Below are 24,632 nucleotides of genomic sequence, written 5' to 3'. Positions count from 1 at the left end.
TATGATGGGATAGTCACACTTGATTAGGTTACATTATATGATAGTCTGTCTTACTGGATTGGTGCCATATTGTTGTGAGCTGCCTTTGAAGGGAGCTGTGTGGCAAAATCTCAAGAGTAGCCTCTACGAGCTAAAAGCCAGCAAGGAAATGGGGACCTTCGTCACACAGCCAGAAGGAAACGGATTCCACCGACACCCAAGGAAACTTGGAAGTGGACCCTTGCCCCGCTGAGCCTCCAGATGAGGATGCAACCAGCTGAAACCTTGACTGCAGCCTTGTGAGACCCTGAGAAGACCTAGATAACATGTGGCAGACTTCCGACCTGCAGAATTCATGAGGTCATAAATCTGTGGTGTTTTGGCCGCTGAGTTTACAGTCACTGGCTATGTACCATAGAAAATGAATATATATAGGGCGGTCCAAGAAGGTCTCTCTGAGAATATGACTTGTAAACTAAGACCTGAGGGTAATGAGTCAACAAAGGGAAGAGTGACAAGACAGAGCATTCCTGGCAAAGGACTCCGAAGTGGGAAAGAAGTGAAGGAGTTCAAGAACAGGAAAGTGGCCAGTCCAGCCAGAGCCCAGCATGTGAGGGAGGGAGACAGGAACAAGGTGAAGGTAATGTGGATAAACTTTTGGCCTTTCACAAACACAGGACATTGCTCTCTTACTCAAGTTCAAAGCCACATCTCTGAATGCAGTATCAGGTAAGTGACTATAAGAAAGGGACTCCAAAACAGAGTGGCTTAAGTAGAAGAGAAATTTGCTTTTATTCCGGGCCATGGGGCAGAGATTTAGAGGTTTAGAGCTGGTGTGTTTGGCTGCTGGCTGGATAGATGTGCAACTTTTAGCATGTGGCTTTTATTTCTGGGCCTGAGGTGGCTGCTTCAGTTGTTCCAGTTTTCCAGCTGGTGGGAGGAAAAAAGTAAGAATGGAAGTCTTTGTGCTGCTGTATTAAAACAATAACAACAAAGACTGTGATTTGGAAGTCATGGTCATCCGTCATCACTTCTGGTCTCAACCCATTGGCCAGAGTCCAGTCCTGTGACCTCACCTACTGCCGTGGAGTCCCGGGTACGTGTCTCTAGCTCACCCTTGAGGATTCCTCTGTCTAAGAGTTCCCTGCTAACTTAGAGCTGTGTTTCTAAGAGTATAGCCTCTAGGGAACCATGAGCAGTCTCTGTCCCAGTCTAACTTTATTTAGCCATAAGCCTGGACATATCTTTAGCTTTCCCCCAAGGCTCCAGGATGGTAGAGCTGACATTCAAAGTGGACTGTCATTTGTGTTCTATCATCTCTCCAATGATTTCCCAAGAATAGAATAGGATGAGCAGCCACATAGTGGGTGCCAAGTCTTGTCTCTTTCATTTCCTGCCAGCCCTGGAAAAAAAAAATCTCCTTACCTACTTGCAATCACTTCTCCCTGGTCAGAATGCTTCTGCCATTGGGGCTTTGTCTTACAGCCTTCATGCCCGTCAGCCCTGGGGGCAGGCACTTAACGCGTTTGGCATGCCCTGTAACTCTCCAGCATTCTGAACCTTTACTGCATGTCAGAGACATTTATTAATACTGCTGCTAACAATAGTACCTAGCAGGGAAGGCCTGGCACAAACATGGAAGAAGCAGCATTTCCCTTTACTGTGCTTTCATTGTTCACTGGAGAGGACAGGTGGAGATAAATTCAGATTTGCCTTTTCAGTTCTCTCACTCGGGTTACGGTTCCCATTACTCGAAGTTGTGCTTTGCTGGCACCCGTAGGAACACGCAGCAAATAACAGGTCTGTAGGGTGTTCTTATGCTCCATTCATGCAGCCTGAAATGGAAAAATTCGGTTTCTGAGAAAGCTGCAGGTTCCATCTCTGAGGCTGAGGTTGTTTTGAAATGAGGTGGCCGTAAAGGCTGAGGACAAGCTGACTCTTGCCTGCCTTCTTGCTTGCAAAGAGCAAAAAGACAAGCAGAGAAAGCAACATTAGCCACCTTTGTGTGCCTTTGGGCATCCCTATCTGTCAGCCTTTTACTTTGAAAAATTTCTCTAGAACTGTATAAATTGATATCAATTGCTAACGTCATTGAAGCCAGGTTTATGCCAAGAAGTATGCAGGGAGCCTCCCATGTATTATTCCTTTTAAACCTCAATAACTCAGTTCTGTGAGTACCGGTTATTCCTTTTTCATAGAGGAGGAAACCAAGACAGGGAGAAATTCAGGCTGTATGTTCGATGTAGCACAGCTGGTGAGGGGCAGAGGCAGAACTTGAACCTGTGTCTTTGTGACCCTAGAGCCTGCAGTGGCAATCTGGACATCCTACTGCCGTTAAAATAGCGGAGAAAAGTTTGCCATCTCCAGTTGCTTTTTTCCACCACAGGCTGGCAGCTACTGGCCATTCCTACCGTGGAAAGCAAAAGGCATCCCAGCCTGGGAAACCAGCTGGATTTCATCACATCAGCTGAAGTCCCGACAGCTGACTTCAGGTCAGCTGAAGGTGTAGTCACCTGCCTCCACTTCCACCTTCCCTCCATACGCTCTGTCACCCCACCCACCGCAATCCTGACAACACCTGATGGCTGCTTTTCTACCTGGTCAGTTACTGGGTGCTGCGGGCCCCGTTTCTCCAGGCTTCTCCACCAGTGTTTTCGCTGCAGAATAGGTTCAACACGGCTTTTGTTGGCTGACCTAGGACTTGGTGCAGTGGGCTGCACACTGATCTCTGAACCAGGAATTCACAAATAAGTTGTTAGGACCTGCTATGGTCTGAATGTGTTCCCTGCCTCCTCCACCCACAAATTCACATGTTGAAACTTAACTGCCAATGTGATAACATTAAGAGGTGGGGCCTCTAGGAGCTGATGAAGTCATGAAGGCTCTACCTCTCACGAATGGGATGGGTACCCTTATAAAAGGGCTCAAGGGAACTAACTAGATCCCTTTTGCCCCTCTGCCTTCTGCCATATGAGGACACAGCAACAAGGCACCATCTTAAAGCAGAGTAGCCCTTAGCAGTCACTGAATGTGTCGGTGCCTTGATCTTGGACTTCTCAGCCTCCAGGAGTGTGAGAAAATAAATCTCTGTTCTTTGTAAATGACCCGGTCTTAGATATTGTGTTGAAGCAGCAGAAATGAACTGAGCAGGACTCTACTCATTTATTGTTTGGTGGGTCTCCTGTAGTGCTGCCGTAAGAAACTGAGTGCAAAAACATGCCCTTGCAGAAGGGATGTGTTGAGAGTAATGCATCGTGTTGTGAAGGGAATCACTCCCTGTGACAGCCTGTTCGAAGTGAAGAACACCAGCCTAGGATTCAAGTGCAGCTGTCTTTTCCTGAGTGCTCACTGTGGGCTAGGCCCTGTGCCAGCCTCTGTTGCCTGTCTGATTTCATGCAAGCCTCAAAATTATTCTGCGAGGTAGGCTACCTTATCAATATTTCACAAATGAGAAAACAGGCTAGATATGTTAAATGGCTTTCCAAAGGTCGTTTGACTTGTAAAATGGAGTCTTCAGTCTCCAATGCCAGTGTTCCTTTTTGTTTTCTAACTCAGCTACTAGTTTACTTTATAATCTCAGGGGGAAAATCTCTTTTGGCCTTTTTTTCAAATCATTAAAATGAGAGGATTAGATTAGATCACTGTTTTCTAATTTGTGTTCCAAGAAACTCCTAGTTAGGTGATCATAGCTACAGGCTATGATCATAGCTACAGGCTTTTGGGTTGCAGCTTAATTTTTTTTTTTTTTTTAGTAGAGACAAGGTCTTACTATGTTGCCCAGGTTAGTCCTGGCTTCAAGTGATCCTCCTGCCTCAGCTTCCCAAAGTACCAAAGCTTTCCAAATTACAGGAGTAAGCCACTGCCCCTGGCCAAGGGTATTCAGCAAGTTTAGTGAGCACCTATTATGTGCTGGGCATTGTTCTAACCAAAGATGATAATTGATAATAAAGTCCCTGACCTCTGAGAGGCCTTGGCAGGGTTTGAAAGAGATGAACAAGCAAATAAGAAGATAATATCAATGGTAAACCCAATGAAAGAAATAGGGTGCTGTTACAGAAAATCAGGGGGTACTTTAGGGTGTTTAGGGAAAGCTTTTTGAGTTAAGGCTTGAAGAAAGGAAGGAGCTAGGTGAAGAATATTTCAGGCAGAGGAAACAAGAACAAAGGTCCTGAGGCAGAACAAGGTTTAAGACAGTGGGGAAATGGAAATAAGGCTGTATCACTGACCCACAGTGACCTAGGGGAAGAGTGGACAGAGGAAAGGGGAAATCACTTAAGACCTATAAGGAGCTATGGGCAAGAGCATTAATCGTAATTATGAATAATAAATTTGCTTATCAAATTGCTAATAACTTGCTAGACCTGTATTAGGCCCTTCATTCACCTTAAGTTAGGAGTTGGGAAATAGTTATCTTGGGCAAGTTACTGAAATTTGCTAAAACTCAGTTTTCCCATCTGCTAAGTGACGATAACAATGCACCCCTTCCATGGAGATACTGAGAGGATTAAATGAATTTAGCTCCAAATCTGGCTTGGAGTTAGCTCCTGGGGAACAGTGGCCGTTCCTGGGAGGAAGGAGGAAGACAGGCACAGGACTTAGGTCTCATCTCTTGATTTCCCAAGATGATTTGTTTTCCTCACTGGCCGTTGAAGAAAGTATTGTCTATTAAAAACTGTTTTAAATCTGGTCAGATTGAAATTCCTGATCAGACTTCAAGGTTCCATCCAAGTGTACCCTTTGGAGACCCAAGTGTTTCTGGTAAACAGCCCTCGCCTGTCCCCAGTTCCCTCCGGCACATTCCACTCCCGACTTAGAGATACCTGACTTCTTGTCAGGCTCAGGAGGACAACAACTCCCAGATGAAGGCTTAGAAACCAAGGGCAGCAGAGAATCAGAAGTGAAGACCAACCATTTCCGAAAAGACCATGGCAGTCAGTGGGGACATTTGAGTGGATTCATAGCTAACTTCTCAGGATCTCATTGGGGATATTAACTTACAGAAGATTGTCTGCTTGGAACTTTCTGTGTCTCTCACTGGAAGCCCAGTTGAAGATTATATTCTGGGCAGGACTCATGGGGTTTCATACAAGGCCTCTGGGGAGGCTATTTCTGGAGAACGCTATTGGTTACCCATCAAGTAACCATTTTCTCACCCTTTCTCAGGCCAGCAGAGTTCATTGCCCGTAGGGGCAGAAAATACGGGTTCTCACTTCCACAGCCTCCCTTGCAGCGCTGACAATAGTCATGTGACCCAATGTTGGCCAATTAAACCAGAGGAGAGCTCTGCTAGAGAGCTTCTGGGCAAGATATTGTCTATGTGATAAGGGAAATAGATAAGAGGAAAAGCCACGACTTCTCCTTGCTAGCATTTTGTGTGTGTAGTTGTTAGGGCAGGATGTATGGAGTCTTAGCAGCCATGTTGCAATAGTGAGGGAGAGTCTCTGAGAAGCCCGGATGATATGATGTGATTGCGTCCCAACCCACATCTCACCTCTAGTTTTAATAATCCTCACATGTGGTGGGAGGGGCCCAGTGAGAGGTAATTAAATCATGGGGGCAGGTTTTTCCCATGCTGTTCTCATGATAGTGAATAAGTCTCATGAGATCTGATGGTTTTATAAAGGAGAGCTCCCTACACTGACTCTCCTGCCTGCTGCCATGTAAGACGTATCCTTGCTCCTCCTTTGCCTTCCACCATGATTGTGAGGCCTCCCCAGCCATGTGGAACTATGAGTCCATTAAACCTCTTTTTTCCCTTTATAAATTACCCAGTCTTGGTTATGTCTTTATTAGCAGCATGAGAATGGACTAATAATATACCTGACATGGTTGAGCCATTGAGCCACCTCTCACTGGGCTACTGTTATGTGAGAAAAAGAAATCCCTTTAATTTAAGCCCATTATCTCTGGCTACTCAGCGATGTGCAATTGGGAGCATCTTAACTGCGGTATCTCTGCTCCCCTTCATCCCTTCTCATTACTCTCCCCTTTGGAAAGAATCAGAGAGCCCTTTCCACCTGTTCAGTGATGTCTACACGTTTTTAAAAAGAAACAAAGCCTTTCATTTCCTGGGTGCTTTTAGGTTCAGTTTGCCCAGGACCCTTCCAGAGCAGCTGTGGTTTATTCCTGGGGTTATGGTGTAATTTTAAAGAGTACTCAAAATTATGTTCTTGGAGGGATGATAAATTATTTGGTCACACTATTTTCCCTTTTCAGAGAGAAAAAGCTTCAGTGTGGATGCCTCTAGGAGAGAAAGAGAGAAAACACACAGCTTTCAAATTCACAAGAAAAGAGTAAATGGCTAACCCCAGGGTTGGGGGTGGGGGTAGGCAGAACTGGAGGGAGCCCCGGGAGTAAAAGAGGTTCCCTGGAGTAGGGAGGAGGCCCAGAAAGATCAAACTTGGAGCTCCAAAGGCAAACTGCATGCATTTCCCAGCTTTTCCAGTGACCCGCCCTGCTTCCAAGAGTACGCAAAGCCTTTGTTGGTACATTTCTGATCTTTCTCTGCTGCCTTTTCACACAGTCCTGATCCACTTTTTACCAACACCCCCGGGGTGAGCACAGCCTAAGATTTAGCCAAGAAGTCTGAAACTCTTCCCTGTGGTTTTTGTCTGAACCCAGACAACTCCCTGTTTTCTTCTGAACCCTTTCCAAGACCCCCACAGAACTGACAATGGCAATATACAAAGTGGGTAATGTCACTGTCACCGCACTATTTCAGTTCCTTTTTTTTCAGACCTTTCCAGACCCCTCATAACCGGAAGGTGTTTGGAGTGTACCCTGTCTCCCTCTGTTGTACCTTCCTCCTGAGGGAAGAAAAGCAGTTCACAAACCAGACAGTTTATTCCTGCTGAACAACACATTGTTAAGTGCATACATTAGTCTTCATGTAAATTATACAGGCTTACTATCTCTGAGAAAATCTGGCTGCCCTGTAAGCAGAGTAGAATGATGAGCAACATGCCTGCAGCCCTAATAGCTGTCCCTGAGGAGTTGAATCCAGGAACGGAAGGAGCCCTTGTGCTCACAGAGGCCGCACCGGGCATCAGGCCTCAGTTCTAGCCAATCTGCTGGGACTAGAGCTAGGCAGGGGGCCTTGAAAGGCAAGACCCTGCTTCTTGCACAGAGATATGCTTCTTTCTTTTTGCCCTCTGTGCCCGATCATTCAGGTGACTATTAGGGCTTGTGCAGCAGAACAAAGCAGGAGAAGTGACTGAGGGGGATGTGGGTCCCAGGGAACACTTGGCTGGAGCTGGGGAGAGACTGGGCTGGAATCAATGCCTAGAATCCTCATCATTCATAATCTGGATCTGTGGGAAACTGGTAGGCTCCTTGGAGGAGGGACTTCAATGCTAAAAGAGAAAAGTCTTTTAACTCATTTAGTAATAAAGGTCTGAGTGCCTACCCTAGGACTAAACTAGGGTCAAAGGCTACAAGAGTGAACAAAGCACAATTGTCCCTAGATTGTAAATTTTCAGTTTACTAGGAATTTCACATAACAGGTAGTTATAAAGGAGTATTGATGTCATTGGTTAAAAAAAATAATATTTAAAAATTACCCCACAAGATGTCTGTGAGTCCTTTTGTGTCAGTCTAAATGGGCCAGCCCAAGGGTCACTATCACAACTTCTTATGATCTAGATCCTGAAAAATTAGAACTTAATTTGTAGGAAATTGATAAGTTGCAAATGATTTTTGTCTGGCAGAGATGTAAATGATTTATATCCATTGGAATAAACTGTTCCAAAGGGTTATAATTGTGTTGCTGCTAGGATGTTATTCAGTTTTGCACCTAAGTCAGCAGTCTTCCTTCAGCATCCTTGCTTTCACTGACTATTCTGTACCTACTCAGCTTCTCATAGGTTCCTTTGATCCAGCTTTATCATCCTGCTGGTTCTCTCATGAATGAGTTAACTAAATCTTTGGCATAGACTTTGATGTATTTGCATGAGAGTCACACCTTTAACTTTTTGGAAATTATCATCTGACACCTTAGAGGTAAGACCACCTTAGTGCTAAGGGGTAAAAGACAAGAAACATGAAATCCAGTCTTGGGGGTTTAGGGAAGATTTCTCAGAGAGGGCATTTAAAGTTAGAGATGAAGGATAATGGAGTTAGCTAGGCAAGGATGGAAGCAGGGAAGTGTACTAGGTGGGAGATTCGTTTACGCAAAGGCCAGAGATGAGACAGCTGCCTTAACACTAGAAGCCCAAGAAGGTGATTGGTGAGCACCAGGGCTGGAGAGGTAAGGAACTGTCAGACTGTAACGGACCTCAGTGCTATGCCAAGGATCTTGGTCTTTATACAGAGGGCACTGTAGGTCATTAACAAGCTTTATAATAGGTGCAAAATGTGGTTGGATTTGGCTCCTGGGTTCACTGTCTCATAGCCAGGTGGGAATCTCATTTATTGTAGACTAATTGTAGCCTGCTGACATTGCTTCTAAAGTTTCTATGTAATTCTCGTTCCTTCTAGGTTACTCTACATTAAAAGACATATTGATGGATAAATTTATGGAACAATATACGTTAGCTGGAATGCCCAACAATGAATATTTATCATTTATAAGGTTCCCCTTTTCTAACCTTGTCAAAAATATAGAAAAACCAGGAGTTCAAAAAAAGTGCAAGGCTGACATATTTTAAAGTGAAATTCACAGCAATGGGCAAATCAGAGCTGAAGGGGAGACTCTAGAGACTAGCTATTAGATAAAATTGCTTTCAGAAAGGTTGCTGCTTCTTTCAAGTTTCCTTAGCCAGATGTTTCCATTTAAGCAATAAATCGTAAAACATTTTTGCATGTTTGGCACAAGGGACCATTTATTCGGTTATGATGTAGCCTGCAGAGGACTTTTCAGCATTGATAGCACTTTTGTTTCTTGCCTCATTTAATTTTCATAAAAGCCTTTAAGGCAGAGAGGATGTCTGCTGCCATGCCCATTTTACAGATGGTGAAGCCAAGGTCCAGAAAAGGTCAGTAATTTGCTCAGTCACCACTGCAAATTAGTCAGAGCCTGGAAAAGGAAGATCTTGTCACCATAGCCTTGTCTGATACTCCCATGGAAAATTTTACCTAGTGGGTGTTTAATAAATGCAATAAAAGAACAATTCTGTTCTTAATATGTATCAAATTATATAATTATACCTCTGTACGTTTATTGTTGATTAAGGTTGCTAAATTGTAAGCTTCATTAGGGCAGTTTTCAATTTTCTGTTGCTGTATAGACAAACAACCCTAAAACTTAGTGGCTCAAAACCAACAATTTATTAGTTTTCATGATCCTATGAGCCACAAATTTGGGCATGGCTGAGCTTGGTGATTCTTTGGTTCCACATGGTGTTAGCAAGGGTCACTCAACTACATTATGCTAGTGGTTGGGTTGGACTGCAAGATGGCTACTTTTATGTGTCAACTTGGCTGGACCACGGTGCCCAGATATTTTGTCACACATTTTCCTGATGTTTCTGTGAGGGTGCTTTTGGACATGATAAACATTTAAATTAGTAGACTTTGAATAAAGCAGATTGCTTTCTATTAGATGGGTAGGCCTTTTCCAGTTGGTTGAAGGCCTAAATCTAATACAAGACTGACTTTATCAGAACGAGAAGGAATTCTCCAGTACATCGCCTTTGGATTTGAACTACAATATCTGTTCTTCCCTGGGTCTCAAGCCTGCCAGCCCACCCTGCAGATTTTAGACTTACTAATCTCTATAATTGCATGAACTAATTCTTTAAACTTCTCCGTCTCTCTGTATATATGTATATTTATATGACCACTCCTTCTTTGCATGGCTGGCTTGGGCTTCTTTGCAACATGGTGGCCTCAGAGTAGTCAAACTAATTACATGGCATCTGGAATGTAAGAAAAGTGAAAGCTGCCAGTCCTTTTAAACCTTGGACTTTAAATCTTAGAATATCCCTTCTAATGTAATCTATTCATCAAAGCAGGTCACACGCCAGCTCAGATTCAAGGTGAGGGTAAATAGAGTCTACCTCTTAATGAGAGGATTGACAGAGCCACATTACAAAAGACATGAGGGATGGAAGATATTGTTGCAACCAGTTTTTAAAACAATCTGCCATAGGCAGGGACCAAGCTCTTAAAGTTGTTGGGAATATTAAGTGCATCAATATATACAAAGAGCTGAGCACAGCAAACATTCCTTAAAAACTGTATGTATGTATTTGTGGATAGATGGATGGCGATAGAGTTTGGATATTTGTCCCCTCCCAAATCTCATGTTGAATTGTAATCCCCAGTACTGGAGGTGGGGCCTGGTAGGAGGTGTCTGGATCATGGGGGCGAATCCATCATGGCTTTGTGCTGTCTTCCTAATAATGAGTTCTCGTGAGATCTGGTCATTTAAAAGCATGTGGCATTTCTGTATCCAGTCTGTCTCTCGCTCTTTCTCTCTTGCTCCTGCTTTTGCCATGTGATATGTTGGCTCCTTCTTCACCTTCCATACTTGTAAGCTTCCCGAGGCCTCTTTAGAAGCTGAGCAGATGCCCACATCATGCTTCCTGTAAAGCCTGCAGAGGCTTAATTGGCCTAAAACCCCAATTAAATCTCTTTTTTAAAAAATAAACTACTCAGCCTCAAGTATTTCTTTATAGAAATGCGAGAATGACCTAATGCAGATGGAAAACATGCGCGGGGTGTGTGATTGTGACTCATAGACTCACAGGTGACCCCAATTGTCACTACACCTCATGCTTACCCATAGATAGTCCTTTGAGAAACAAATTTAAAAAGCACCTTTTTCTAATTTGCTCAGTCATGATACAGATGTGCAGCAAGCCCTGGTTGGTAGGCTATGTGGAAGGGTTAACCTTGTACAGAAAGCAGAAAATGATGTCGGCAGTTAGAAGCTGATCTTCAGAGGGCTTACCCTCAAGAAGAGACATTTATTGTTAAATCAATCCAGAGCTATCAGGATTTTTTTCTCCCTTTCAATCTCACTGCCAGTGCATCCCTGGAATTCCTGTGTAGTACCCGTTTATCCAAATCTGTGCTGGAATGAGTCTCAACTTTCATTATCTACCATAAATATTTCTTGATGGGCTTGGGATGTCAGAACTAGTGTCTATTTTGTTTCTAAAAATCTAAGCCTGTGAAACTTTCTATTCTTCATCAGGAACTGGGGTTTTTTCAGTGGTTAAGATGTCCCTCATAAAAACAGGTGGCTCAAATTTCTAGTGCTGTTCTTCTATAAACAAGAGCTAATATCTAGTGAGGACTTGGACTGTGTCAGGCACGGGTTATACAAATTACCCATTAAATCATCACAACAACCCTATGAGGTATAGAATACTATTATTGTCATTTTCCAGAGGAAGAAACAGAGGCACAGAAAAGTTAATATATTGGTTTGCTGTACCTATCAACCCATCACCTAGATATTAAGCCCAGCGTGTGTTAGCTATTTTTTCTAATGCTCTCCCTCCCCAACCCCATCCCCCAACAGGCCCCGGTGTGTGTTGTTCTCCTCCCTGTGTTCGTGTGTTCTCATTGTTCACTCCCACTTATAAGTGAGAACAGGTGGTGTTTGGTTTTCTGTTCCTGCATTTGTTTGCTGAGGATAATGGCTTCCAGCTTCATCCATGTCCCTGCAAAGGACAGGATCTCATCCTTTTTTTATGACTACATAGTATTCCTGTACTATGTAGCTGTGTATGTGTCACATTTTCTTTATCCAGTCTGTTGTTGATGGGCATTTGGGTTGATTCTATATCTTTGCTATCATGAATAGTGCTGTGATGAACATATGCCTGCATGTATCTTTGTAATAGAATAATTTATATTCCTTTGGGTATATACTATGTTTAAGTCAAAGAAATGACAACCCTGAATTTAAAAGAAAAAAAGGCTTTAATTGTTGAACTTGCAAAAAAACCTAGACCTCTACAATTATTCCAGGAGGAACCAGGGTCCCCTAGCAGTGGAGCTTCCGAAGAGAACATAGTAGTCAGCATCCAACTTGGACATTCAAAGGAGAGTGACAGACAGTCAGCACTTCCCGGAGTCCAGCATTAGGTCAAATCAAGGAACTACCCCTAATGCCAGGATTTCAGAATTACTATGGGCAAGGACTTCTTGTTTTTTGGTTCCCTTGACTGAATGGGAGTTTTAGTTTTTGATATCCTGTTTCTACTCCATCAGTGTGTAGGGGGCGAGATGGGCAGATAACTTGTCTTCTAGTTCACAGGTCACCAGATCACAGGGAACCAATTTGGACCCAGTGGCAAGGACTGTACAACATCCCTGAGATCTTGGATTTGAGGTGGTTCTAGCATCTGCATAGTCTTTTTAGGTTGTCTCACTTGGGATGACTGTGTTCTATATGAGGGGTAAGGAGTGAAGTGAATGTTTGGTGAACAGATGGGTAAATTGTGGCAGACAGTGACAATGCTATGTGATCAGCAAAACTGATTTCCTTTTCTTCCTGGTCACTCAGTGAGCCAACACTTCCCGGTTTTCTTTGTACTTTGGTGGTGCCATGTGACTGAGGTCTGGCCAAGAGAATGTGTGTGAGTAATGAAGACAGGTGCAATAAAGAGGCCCCAGAGGTGGGGGCCAGACATTTGGGTAAACAGGAGAGACAACTGGCAGAATGAGGAAAAGTCATCTGCTCCCACAGACTTTGACCAGTTCTTGGTGAGAACTCATGAATTTTAGACAGGGCTGCCACTAAGCAAATGTACCTGGCTGTCAGGGCACATGAAGGCTAAATTCTAGCTCATGTCCCACTCACCCAGCTGCATGTCCTGGCACTAGGCTTCATCCACTGGCTTTATCCATCTAACATAAGGGGCACCTACATCTGTGCCACCTTCTCCTCACCAAGCCAAGTACCTTTAGAGCTTTGTCTACTGGAGAGAGACAAGTTTTCCTCCTAACCTAGAAAGCACCTCTATTTAATTTTTGCAACGGAGCCACATGGGCTGTAGTTGTGACTTTCTCTCTGAAAGTTTTTGACATCATTGGGGCCATGTCAGACTTTTGGCCATCTCCCACAGTTTTGACCTTGCTTCTAGAGGTGGTGGAAACGTGAGACTTTGGCTCATCGAATGTCTTCGGTTTGAAACAAACAAAAAAAGAGTTTAGCCTTAGATTTAAAGAAATATTGAGTGACATGACTTACCTCTTTCCCCAGCTGCTTTTTACCATATATGGTAGGCTAATAGGAACCCTCAGTTCTGGCAGTTCTTTGAATGTTCTGACAGCTCTCAGAACTACCAAGAATGGCTGAAAACTCATGCTCATCTTTGTGATGATCGTTTTTCTTTTTGCCTCCTTGATTTGGTATTTCTAGTAAACCTGCTCATTAAAACCATATTAAGCGAGCTCATAAATATGTATAGAGTCTTTTAAATTATCTGTTGATGGATATGGACTCTGATGCATTTACATAATGAGCTTTTAAAACATGCAGATACATTTTACAACTAGACCCGGGTGCTGGCTGGGTGAGGTGGAAAACTCAGGAGGAAAAACAAACTTAATCTTGGCAATACTGAAGCTGCCTCTTTGCAGAAAGCCTTAGGTCTATGGGAAGAAGGTTGTACTGCTGAGGAGCTTAGTTCCTGCGCACAAATTTCAGAGAGTATTAGGGATGTTGTAAAGTTAGGAGAGAGGTGAAGTAGAAGGAAATTACATCATGTTTCAAATGCTGACAGTAAAGTGAATAAATGAGAACCAGGGCAGTAAAGCAGCCAAAGGTAATTAGAGTGATAAACGCGACTATGTTCATGGATATCTGACACCTATCTGCTTCCCCTTCACTTTGGGCACATGGGAGGGACACATTCTGTGGTCTGCGATGTGGTCTGGCCAACGAAAAGTGAACAGAAGTGAGGTTGGTCACTTTTTTGACAAAAATGGTTAAGGGCTGTTTTGCAATTTTCCACGTTCTCTTTCTTTTCCTGCCAGTCTGGAGACATCTGCCTGAGTCCTAGAGTGGGAATGCTATGGGGCCGAGACCACTGCCAATACATGCTGGAACTGTGGCACGAGCCAGAAATGAACCTTTGTTGTTTTAAAACACGTAGAATTGGGGTGCTCTTTGTTATAACAGCAAAATCATGCCCATGCAGGCTGACTGAACTGGGACTACAGACTTGTAATTCTATGCCAGGGACAACCCTTTTTGGAAGTTTGAATCGACCAGCTCCATTCTGAAGGGGTTTGTGGTCCAGAAAGAGATGGAGGAAGCTGAAACAAATCTATTTTCTCTGTTCCCCAAAGGGCACCATTCAGCTGGGTTCCCTAATTCTTATACCTAAAAGACAGCATGGTCTTTCCAGTTTTCCTGAACTCCATAGTGTTTCTTCCGTGCTTGAGTAGAGGCTCCCGAAGGCTGCTACAGTTTGACGTTCGGAATAAGTAAATGCAGTAAATGCATCTGCCCTATCTGAAGGGCCATTATGATGGTTAGCGGTGATTTGATAAATCCATTCTGTTAAAAAAAAAATGGAGCTCCCTCAAATGAAAATTGCTATATAAATCCTTAGTTGATAGTAATACCCTGACAGAGGAGAAAATGAGAAAGTAGTGATGCCAAAAGTGTCCTAAATTAGAAATTGATTTTCATTCACAGAAGCAACAGAGGAGCTGGATGTTGCTTCCGGACTTGTAAGAGGCAACATGTTGCAGAGGAGGAGAGAAATCATCTCTGTCCTTGCAACCTGAAGGAGATAAAACGAAGATAAAAACTAAAACTGTTTTTTTAAAAATTTCCACACACTGTGTTTTTGTGCTGTATTTACGCAACTCATTTATTCACAAAACCCAGTGAGGTACCCTCAATTTACATATGAGGAAAGTAAAACCGCCTTTGCAAAATTATTACAGTAAGAAAACTCCAACGTCACTGACTCCATCTTGGCTAGAATTCTAGATGAAGGGGAGGACTCTAGGCTGGGGATGGGTACAGGCTCTTAAACCACAGACGCTGTACCCTGTAAGCAATGGTACAAAAGGAGGAGGGTCCAAGCTTTCTAGCAGTGATGCTCAAACTTTTGCATGCAAAGGAACGTGGGAGAGCTTTGCAAAAATACCCACCCAGGTACTTGCCACCCACCTTGCTACTTCCAAAGATTCAAATTCAGTTGGTGTGGGGTGGGGCCTGGGATTTTACATTTTTAAGGAAATGCAAAATTCCTTAAAATTTTGGGTAATGTTGACGCAGCCCTCCCAGGACCACACTGGGGTGGCCTTGCTTTTAAGGGCCCTGTGCAGAATTTTCTCCTTTTGTGCCCTTCCTTACAGGGTACAGTGTGTGTGGTTTAATGGCCGGGGAGGGAGTGAGGAAGATTGTTTCATTCCCCCAAAAGTGATGAGAAAGAACAGAGAGACACTAGAAGAAATGAGGGAAAACTGGCAGAGAATGTAGTGAGGAAAGTTTCGATATGCCTTGAAGTGGAGGAGAAATGCAGATTCAATGCAGAAGAGGGGAGAGGAAACAGGAAATCACTTACATGACAGAAAGAAACAGAAACAAGAATAAGTTATCTTGCACCCGAGGCTGACATGTCCGTTAGATTTCCTTAGCTCACGGGGACAGCAAACACGCACGTGCGCGCACGCTCAGCATATTTATACAACAAACCTGTTTTATTTTCATTGTCCATGGTTTCCTCTGTGGTCCCAGATTTATCATCACACAAGCATTTCCAAATACTGATTAGGGCCAGATCAAAAGACCAGGCATTGAATGTCTCACTGACACTGTGTTTGTTGATCACGTTGTAAAAAATCAGTGTTTCTGTTGTTCTCTTCTTCTATGGAGAGTCCCTGTCTACTTTGGATGGAGGGGGTAGGAGAATTGGCAATTAAGTTCCTTTTTTTTTTTTTGAGACAGGGTCTTGCTGTTTTGCCCAGGCTGGAGTGCAGTGGTGCGATCATGTCTCACTGTAGCCTTGACCTCCTGACCTCCTGGGTTCAAGTGATCCTCCCATCTCAGTCTCCCAGGTAGCTGAGACCACAGGCATGCCCCCATCATGCCCGACTAACTTCTTTTTTATTATTTGTAGAGATAAAGTCTTGCTGTGTTGCCCAGGATGGTCTCAAACTCCTGGGCTCAAGCAATCCTCCTGGCTCAGCCTCCCAAAGTGCTGGGATGACAGGCTTGAACCATCACACCCAGTCAGTTAGGTTCTGAATGAGTAGTTATCTAGCTTGCTTTTGTTTTACTTGTCTGCTTTCTAATAGCCCAAAAGCTCTTCTGTCCATTGCCTTTAGACATGTAATCACACTCAAACACCAATAGATACAAGACCCCAAGGGTTGTGGTTTCAACTTCCCCAATGCAGAATATTCCACTCTAGCTCCCTAAGATTCTAGACTCTTACAAAAGTCCACTGACAGCCTAGGAGTTGGGGTTGCTGGCAAGGGAAGATTATACTTGCCAGTCATAGCATGGGCAACAGAGAGATTTATAGTGAGTGGTAAAAAGAGAAATAGAAGGAAACCATAAGTGTCCCTTTCGTCTTCTGACCCTTACACCAAATAGGAGTGACAAGTAGAGTGTGATCTTAAATAGTTTCATTGATATGCTTCTTTCCACCACTCTGCAGATCTAGTGGAGTAGAATTCATGGAGAAAGTCCTCAAGGCCACAGGATGAGCAGGCAGGGAAGGGATGTGGTAGAGAAAACTTGATGGAAAATGAGCCAGTGATACTGTGGAAAGGGCCAGAGGAGTCAAGGCTGCGTGGGCTGAGCCTTGGTGGTGATTCTGTTACTTAGATCTTTTCGTGTCATCTCACAGTTATTAAGAATCATGTGGCCAGTTGTGGTGGCTCACACCTGTAATCCCAACACTTTGGGAGGCTGAGGCAGGCAGATCATGTGAAGTCAGGAGTTCGAGACCAGCCTCGCCAACATGGTGAAACCCTGTCTCTATTAAAAATACAAAAATTAACCAGGCATGGTAGTACACATCTGTAGTCTCAGCTACTTGGGAGGCTGAGGCAGGAGAATTGCTTGAACCCAGGAGGTGGAGGTTGCAGTGAGCCGAGATCACGCCACTGCACTCCAGCCTGGGTGACAGAGTAAGACTGTCTCAAAATAATAATAATGAATCACATTCCTATTTGACGTACTAAACTTTTAAGATGACATTTAGTTTCTCAAATGCTTTCTCTTCAAGTGGGGGAAGAATAGAAAGAGTTTTAGAGGGAAACTTGGCGAGAGTGTGAAATCTATGTTTCCAATCTCTCATCTGTCTACAATGGATGCTAAATCTCCATTAATTGAAGACCTTTTTCCAGTCCCTCAGTTGTGTCTAACTAGGGGCTTCCAACATGCTGAAATATTGGCAGAGGGTCAGGAGAGGGGAAGGGGCTGGTCCTTCATCCCCACCTGTCAATGCTAGCATTCACTAATATGCCCTCCTTCCCATCTGGTCTCCAACTGAGTCTACTCAGATGGCACCTATCTGCCTAGGTGCCCCATTTAGCTGGGTCTCTACTGCTTACAGCCAAGCCTCACAGAGTACCAGGGAACTCTGCCAGGTTTTCCTTGCATTTTGTCTTCCCCTTGGCTCCAGAAGCCAGGTGCAGGTTGTTCTCCATTCTCTGATCCCTGAAACCCACTTGTGGTTTCTGTTGTCCCTCCCTCCAAGACTGAAATGGGGGCATGTGGTCAGGAAGCAAAACCTCTTCTCACGGACACATATATCTAGGTCTCATGTTCTCCCTGCATCCTTCTTGTGCTGCAGCCCACAGAATCTTGGTCTAGTCTCAGGCGTAGAAAACAGAGTGACTGATCATACATCTTTCAAAAATTACATGGCATGAAATGTATGCCCTCAGTCCTTCAAGGCTTTTGCCCAATCTTATAATGTAAAACCTGAGGTTTTCATGATTTTACTTATCTGTTTCTGCTTTAGCAATCTTTCCATGAAGCAGTAAGTGGATCAATTAACCTGGGGCCTGAATGGGAAGAAGGTTCTGGAAGCAACAGGAAGTCTGGAGCAAAATATCATCAGATGACAATATCATACTAAGATCCTATTGAGTGTAGGCCTACCCTGGAAGCAATGCGTGAGACAGCGATGGGTGTGAGGTAGATTGGAGTGGAGCAAGTCTGGATGCAGGGAGACAGGAGCCATGGAAACAGTCCAGGCAAACACAATCGAGGCCTCACTTAAACAGAGGGATTGGAGAGGTGCAATAGAATTTTGAGATTATAGAATCCAGTGTTCATAGGATTGGGTAACTCTTTTTGCATGAAGAATGAGAGAAGGGGTGGGAACTAGGATGACTCTCAAGTTTATGGCTTTAGAAAGTTGATGTATAGAAAGCCACCAACCATAACAAAGAATGTGGGATAGAGAACAGTTTCAGTGGTTCACTCTGCAAAAAAGGGCTAACTAATTTAGTGGGAAGAGTGTGGGCCCTGTGGTTGATGTATTATCTATTGCTGTGTAACCAACCACTACAAACTTAGTGGCTTGAAACAACATACATTTATTATTTCATAGTTTCCGTGTGTTAGAAATCTGACCATGGCTTAGATGGATCATGTACTTCAAAGTCTCTCATTAGGCCACTATCCAGGTGTGAAACAGGGCTGGGGCTCATCTGAAAGCTCAAATGGGGAATGATGAGCTTTCAAGTTCACTGATGTGGTTGTTGGCAAGATTCAGTTCATTTAGGGCTGTGGACAAATGTTGCTCTCAGTCCCTTGCCAAGTAGGTTTATTGAACATGGAAACTTGCTTCATCAAAGTTAGCAAGAGAGAGTGTCAATAAAGAGATTCTGCTAGCAGAGTGGAAATTACTACCTCTTGTAACCTAATCCCAGAAGCAACATTCCATCACTTTTACCATATGCTACTCATTACAAGCAAGTTATTGTGTCCAGTCAACCCTCAAGAACCTGAATACCAGTATTATTGTGGGCCATTTTAGACCCTGCCTGCCACATTCAGACAGACCTAGAATTGAATTCTCTCTTTGCCACTCACTAGGTGGTATTCGAATAAGTTCTTTAACAATACTTAGGTTGTTTCCTTATCTATAACATAGAGATATTACTACTTATCTCACTGGATGTCTGAAAGGTTGAATAAGACAGTGTATGCAGCAAACCCAGCACTTTCTCTTTCCCCTCTGCCATGTCAATTGATAACTTTCCAGATGATTCCATCTCTTTCGGCCTGAGGCTCCGAGCAATGACTTTGGCAGTGAGCTGGGCTTATCCTCACCCCAGCTGACAGCATGAGGGAGAAATGAACCTTTGTGATCATAAACCACCAAGATTTGGGGGTAGATATTACTGCAGCAAAATGTGGACTATCCTGATCAATGCAATCTTCAAAATGGGTTCACATTCTATTGATTTATTGTCATTTCCTTTCCCTTGATGGTATACTGCATTTTGAGCTGTTTTTCATACTGGTTTCATTTTCTGATACTGTCATGTGGGTGCCACAGAAATAAAACAGATGCCCTTTTGCATTATTGTTTGCCTAAAGGCCTAAGTTGAGTTGTGGTAAGAAGGGACTGTCATTTCCCAGCCTTTGAGGGATCCCACTCCAGCAGGTTGAGTAATTTGTTAAAGATGAAAGGGATGGGGAGGGGATAAAATGTCTCCAGCAAGCAGAAAACATGCTCGCATGGTTTGTGTTCTGGCAAGATTTTCAATTGTTTCTAAAGAAACTACTCGACGGACATCAATCCTAGGTAACTGTTAAAACATGGGGTAACAGAATAATACAGTTGGATCACGTTTCTTTAGTTGTCTGTAAAATGGCGTGTAACTCATAAACCAAAAATGGTGCTTGAAGCAACAATCATGGCAAGGTTCTTCATTTGAAATTCCTCTAAATTCTTTTCCCAAAGCTATTCCAAGTGGATGGCATTCTTTAAAATGTTTTACCTTAATGGCATTCCTTAAAGAGCCACTGCACTTGGAATTATATTTTCTGATCCTAATCCTCTGCCTAATCCTATTGATTATGGGTCACTCCTGCCAAGCCACACACACTTACACCATATTATGTAGTATTTTTTCCTTCTAGTGCCTCAGGGGGTCCCTGTTTGGTCACCAACCATTTTAGTACATGTGTGCCACATACCTGCTCTGGGCTGCAGGATGGTGATTCCAATGTCTCTATATAAACTTTTCAGAAGGATTTATACTTGGGCTTTACAAAGACTTAATTTAGGGATAAGAATTAAATCCATAAAATGGGAGGAAATGTATATAGTTAAGTAATGGTTAAATGCAATATGTTATATACAATAGCAAATAACACATGGCTTTATACACAGTGTGATTCAGGCAGTAATTACCAATCTCTTCCTGAATTACAGTTAAGGATTCTCTTCAGGAGTGTCTGGAGTGAAGCTTCAGTTTCTTTCTGGCTCTAGAAGCTCTTCTTTTAGGGTCTTGGATATATTTCTCTCTTTTTAAGACACTTCTGCATACTGTAGTCATCCAAGCATGATGTCATAGGAGTCCAGATAGGCATATATTTGGGTCAACGCTGCTGATTTAACTACAGAGAGTTTTCTGTCTGTCTATCTGCCTTTGTCTCTCTGTCTGGACAGTGGGTCAAAGCAACAGAGACTTAGAGATTCAATCTCCTGAGCTGAAACGGATTTTTCTGTGGCATTTTTATTCCTGCTGCATAACTCAGTGGGCCCCTAAAATCATGGCAACAGATTCTTTTCAAATAAAAACATACTCTACATTAGAGCTTCTCTCACCTCAGTGTACTTGAGAGACACCAGAATCCTGGTTAAAAATACACATTTCCACATTCCACCTGAGGGTACTGAATCAGAATATCCGAAAGTGAAATTCAGAAATCTGCTTTTTCAAACAAACTTTTGAGATGATTCTGAGGCTATTGGTCAGACAACCTCTTTGTGGAAAACAATCCTTATAAGATGCCTTCCCAGTGATGTGAAGGTTTGACAGCATTTCCCAATTTTGGTTTGGAAATAAACAGATCCTGGTCTAAGTGGTATTTGAAAGTCTCTCCTCCATTACTCAAAAGTCTTCCTCTTAGGTGGTTTTCTTGTTCCAACTTTCAGATGAACTTCACTAAATTCTTGCTGTTCAGTCGGTTGATGTACCCACTTAACCCCACACGACTGTAACAATGCTCATGCCTGTAATGCTGGACTGAAAGAGCAGTGAAGTTCATCATGTTTGTTCCAACTGAGCAGTAACTGTAGGATTTGACTTTTTGAAGATATTCCTTTATATCTTTCTAGAGATAGTTCCAAATAAAGCCCAGAAGATTATAAACTCCACAGTCAGAAATAACAAAATGTCTATACTTCTCTGATGATATTATTAACCTCCATGATCTGCAATATGGTGGTAATTTGAAAACCCTTTCATTACAACACACTTGAAAAAAATTGGGTAAAATATCATCAACATATTCTCAAATGCAAAGGTGAGGGTGAAAAAAAGTTGAAGAAATTCTTGAGTGCCCAAAACTAAGAAGTTGAAAGCTTAAGCTCTGAAGGTATTTCCCACTTTCATAGCTAAGAAACAGGGTTTCAGTGACTCTATGGGGACATAAAGATCTTAATCCTGCAAAAACTGGGAGGTAAACTGAGAACACCATAAAAAGCTGGAACCCTTAAAGGTACACACTCAGTGAAAGACATGGGTAGAAAAAATATACCCTTGAAGGTATACACTCAGTGAAAGACAGGAGTAGGAAAAATTTGTCCCATAATGGAAAATAAGAAAGAAGTGTGTTTGTCTTGGCCAAAGTTCTGAATGAATAAAAATATTCCCTCAAAATTAGTGACCAGAGGCATGTTAGCACATGGTTTAAACTTACACTATTTGCACAGGCCTGGAAATTCCAAAGCAATAAATTAATATAAAGTAAACGCAGGTTTATAATGCTCCCAGGAATTTGGCAGAGGAGAAAATAATCCTTCCTCAATGGATAAACTTTCAATCCAAGCTTCAGAAGTGACCCACAGATAAAGCTCAATTAAATTTGTGCTCACAATCCAAAATTGCAAACACATAAAAGCAAGCCAGTATGAGCAGAAACAAAAAGTAGAAGGTGGCCCACATCCTTTCCTCAAGAACATCAGGCAATGAAATGATAAGCAGCTATAAAATATAGAAATTAATTATGTTTGAAATATTTAAATAAAATAAAATATGGAATTAAAAACACAAGAAAGCAACATAACACTATCAAAAATGACTAGGAAGATTTAAAGAAGACTCAAATAGGATTTCTAGAATAGAAAAACAAAATTATTGAGATTTTGTTCATCCATCCTCAATGGATGAATTGATAGCAGATTAGACACAGCTGAAATGAGAATCAGTAATGTAGAAGACAGACCTGAAGGAATTACTCAGAACAGAACACAGAGAAGAAAAAGAGAAAAAGCAAGGATGAGAGCCAGTTCTTCCTTGATAGTTCTATACCTACATCTTTCCCACTCTTAGGTAACACTGAAGGAAGTTAGAGAAACTGTCCTTCAGGACTCCATAGCTTAGAAGAGGGAGATAGACAAGAAAACAAATAATTATTGCCTAATATGACAAAGACTATAATAAGATATATATGAAAGATCAAGTCTCAGCTAAATCTCAGGACCTAGAACAATGTCAAGCACATAGTATATGTTCAAATCATGTTGAACAGATAATATTTAGGCCAGGAATATAGGAATCCTTATCATTCTAACTCTACTCCATCCCATGAAGTTCTTTTTTGTTTTCATTTTTAACAATGTTTGTGGGTACATAGTAGGTGTATATATTTCCCATGAAGCTCTTAATGAAGCTATACCAGCAAGGAGCGATGTGCCAATTAAACAAATGGTAATTAAACGCTACTTCATTTTTATCAAGGACAGTTGCTGATACTCTGGCTAGAGAGCCTTGGTCAAAGCTGGGCTGGAGCAACCTGATTAGAATGAAAGCTAAGTGTATGCCTTTATTTCTCTAAACCTGAATCCTAATTATGGGTTATAATATAAGAAATAAAGTGTACACTTGGGTACATAAGGAAACAGAATAAAAGAAAGTGAGCAAGATGGGTCTGCTGATGACATGGGATAGTAACAGGAGCTAGCATTTGTTAGAAAAATACTGTGTGCCAGGTGCTAGGCTAAGCACCTATACAGATATTATTATTTAATCTGCAACTATGTTTTGAAGTAGAAATTCTTATTTTTTTCTTTATAATGAGAAAACAGAAGCTTCGCTATATTAAATAACTTGCCCAAGGTCAAGTGACAGACAAATGGCAGTGGCAAGCTACTAATCCAAGTGATCTAACTCCATCTTCTCCACACCTGGACAGGTGACCTTTCAACACACAGGTAAAAAAACATGACCCAATTGCTGTCATGAAACATGATCAATCAGATTCTTCTCTTCTCCTCTGGAAGAAGAGACGAAGAGATTTATGCAGAGGGGAGAAAATGTTCCCTTCCACCTGGCAAATAGCAGCTTGAGTTGTGATGTGTCACCACAAAATTGTCCTTTTTTGACTTCTAGCTTATTCTCACATATATCCTCTCTCCATCTCCAGCATCAACACAAAGCACATGGAAGTGACCATCATTTCATACAAAGCCACAATGGCCATCTGCTCACTGGTCTTCCCTAAGTCCCCTTTCAGTTGTTCTCTGTTCTGTAGACAGAGCTTCTGTTTATCTTCTTATCTCTGTGATCTTCTATGCACCATTCCTCTTTCGATTCTATGGGAATTAAGTATATTTACATCATACCAGGACTCAAGGTACTTGTGATGGTGTTAGAGCTTTTAAATAGCTAAGTATTTTAGATACCTAATAAATAGAGAATCATCTAATAAACATAGATGCTTTATAACTAGCTTAACAGTTTATATTATATTAAATATGATGAAATATGGTAGTGAGCACAATAAACATTTGCTGAACAAATAAATATGTTCACCACTGATTTCATTTTTAGGATGACGCCGCTCTACTTTGGTCTTTTGCAGCTCATGGGCAACCTTTATGCAGTCACACGTGTGGTCTGGCAAGTAGGGCAGAATCCAAATCTGTCCTTACTTAAGTTCGCTGCATCTTCAGACCATCCAACAATGGGCAAACATTTTCCAGAAACTTCTGGTCTTCTCTAATTCTTGGCTGCCTTTTTTGTCAGCCAAGCCCTGTAGCATCTACACACACCTGCTTACATGTTCGTGGATTTTGTCCCTGAATGCTTCTGACTGGCCTATATTTTTTAATGCTGGTAAAATACACATAACATAAAATTTACCATTGTAACCATTTTAAGCGTATAATTCAGTGGCATTAACTATGTGGACATTATTTTGCAACCATCTTCGTCATTCATCTCCAGTGCTTGGCTTATTCTATGTTTTAAAATTTCTCAACTGCAGTCCCCAAGAGTAGCTTCTTCCAGACAGAAGACCACATTTCAGCAACAGCCTTAATTGAGGCTTAGAATCAAGGGCATATTTGGATTTTTGGAGGTTACTGCAAATTTGTGACCATGGGGGTAGAAAATTTTGCAACACATCACAATTCTTGAGAGAAAGAAAATAATAGGAATTGGTAGCTGGTGCTTACCTTAGAAAGTTTTGGAAGTGAAATCTCATAGTTTTCAGTGAATGCGCTAACCTCACAAATGGTAAAGAAATGGACAAGGCA

The 24,632-nt window shown here is 42.3% G+C and overlaps 1 long non-coding RNA gene across 1 annotated transcript in view; it reads right to left on the bottom strand.

Annotated features, from left to right (window-relative positions):
• Positions 1-747: 747 nt before the first annotated feature.
• LOC116564690 overlaps positions 748-24,632 on the bottom strand; it is a 57,727-nt gene continuing 33,842 nt past the window's right edge. Inside the window, exons 2-4 of the long non-coding RNA XR_004275044.1 lie at positions 7,539-7,623; positions 1,641-1,814; positions 748-909 (exon numbers count right to left, since the gene is read on the bottom strand). This is a non-coding gene — a long non-coding RNA (uncharacterized LOC116564690). The remainder of the gene's footprint in view (positions 910-1,640; positions 1,815-7,538; positions 7,624-24,632) is intronic.

Source organism: Sapajus apella, unplaced genomic scaffold (assembly GCF_009761245.1).
Source record: "Sapajus apella isolate SASKATOON/1434 unplaced genomic scaffold, GSC_monkey_1.0 scaffold2, whole genome shotgun sequence".
Lineage (NCBI taxonomy): Eukaryota > Metazoa > Chordata > Mammalia > Primates > Cebidae > Sapajus > Sapajus apella.
The sequence above is the reverse complement of the archived record's forward strand: the minus strand, read 5'-3'. Positions and strand labels throughout refer to the sequence as shown.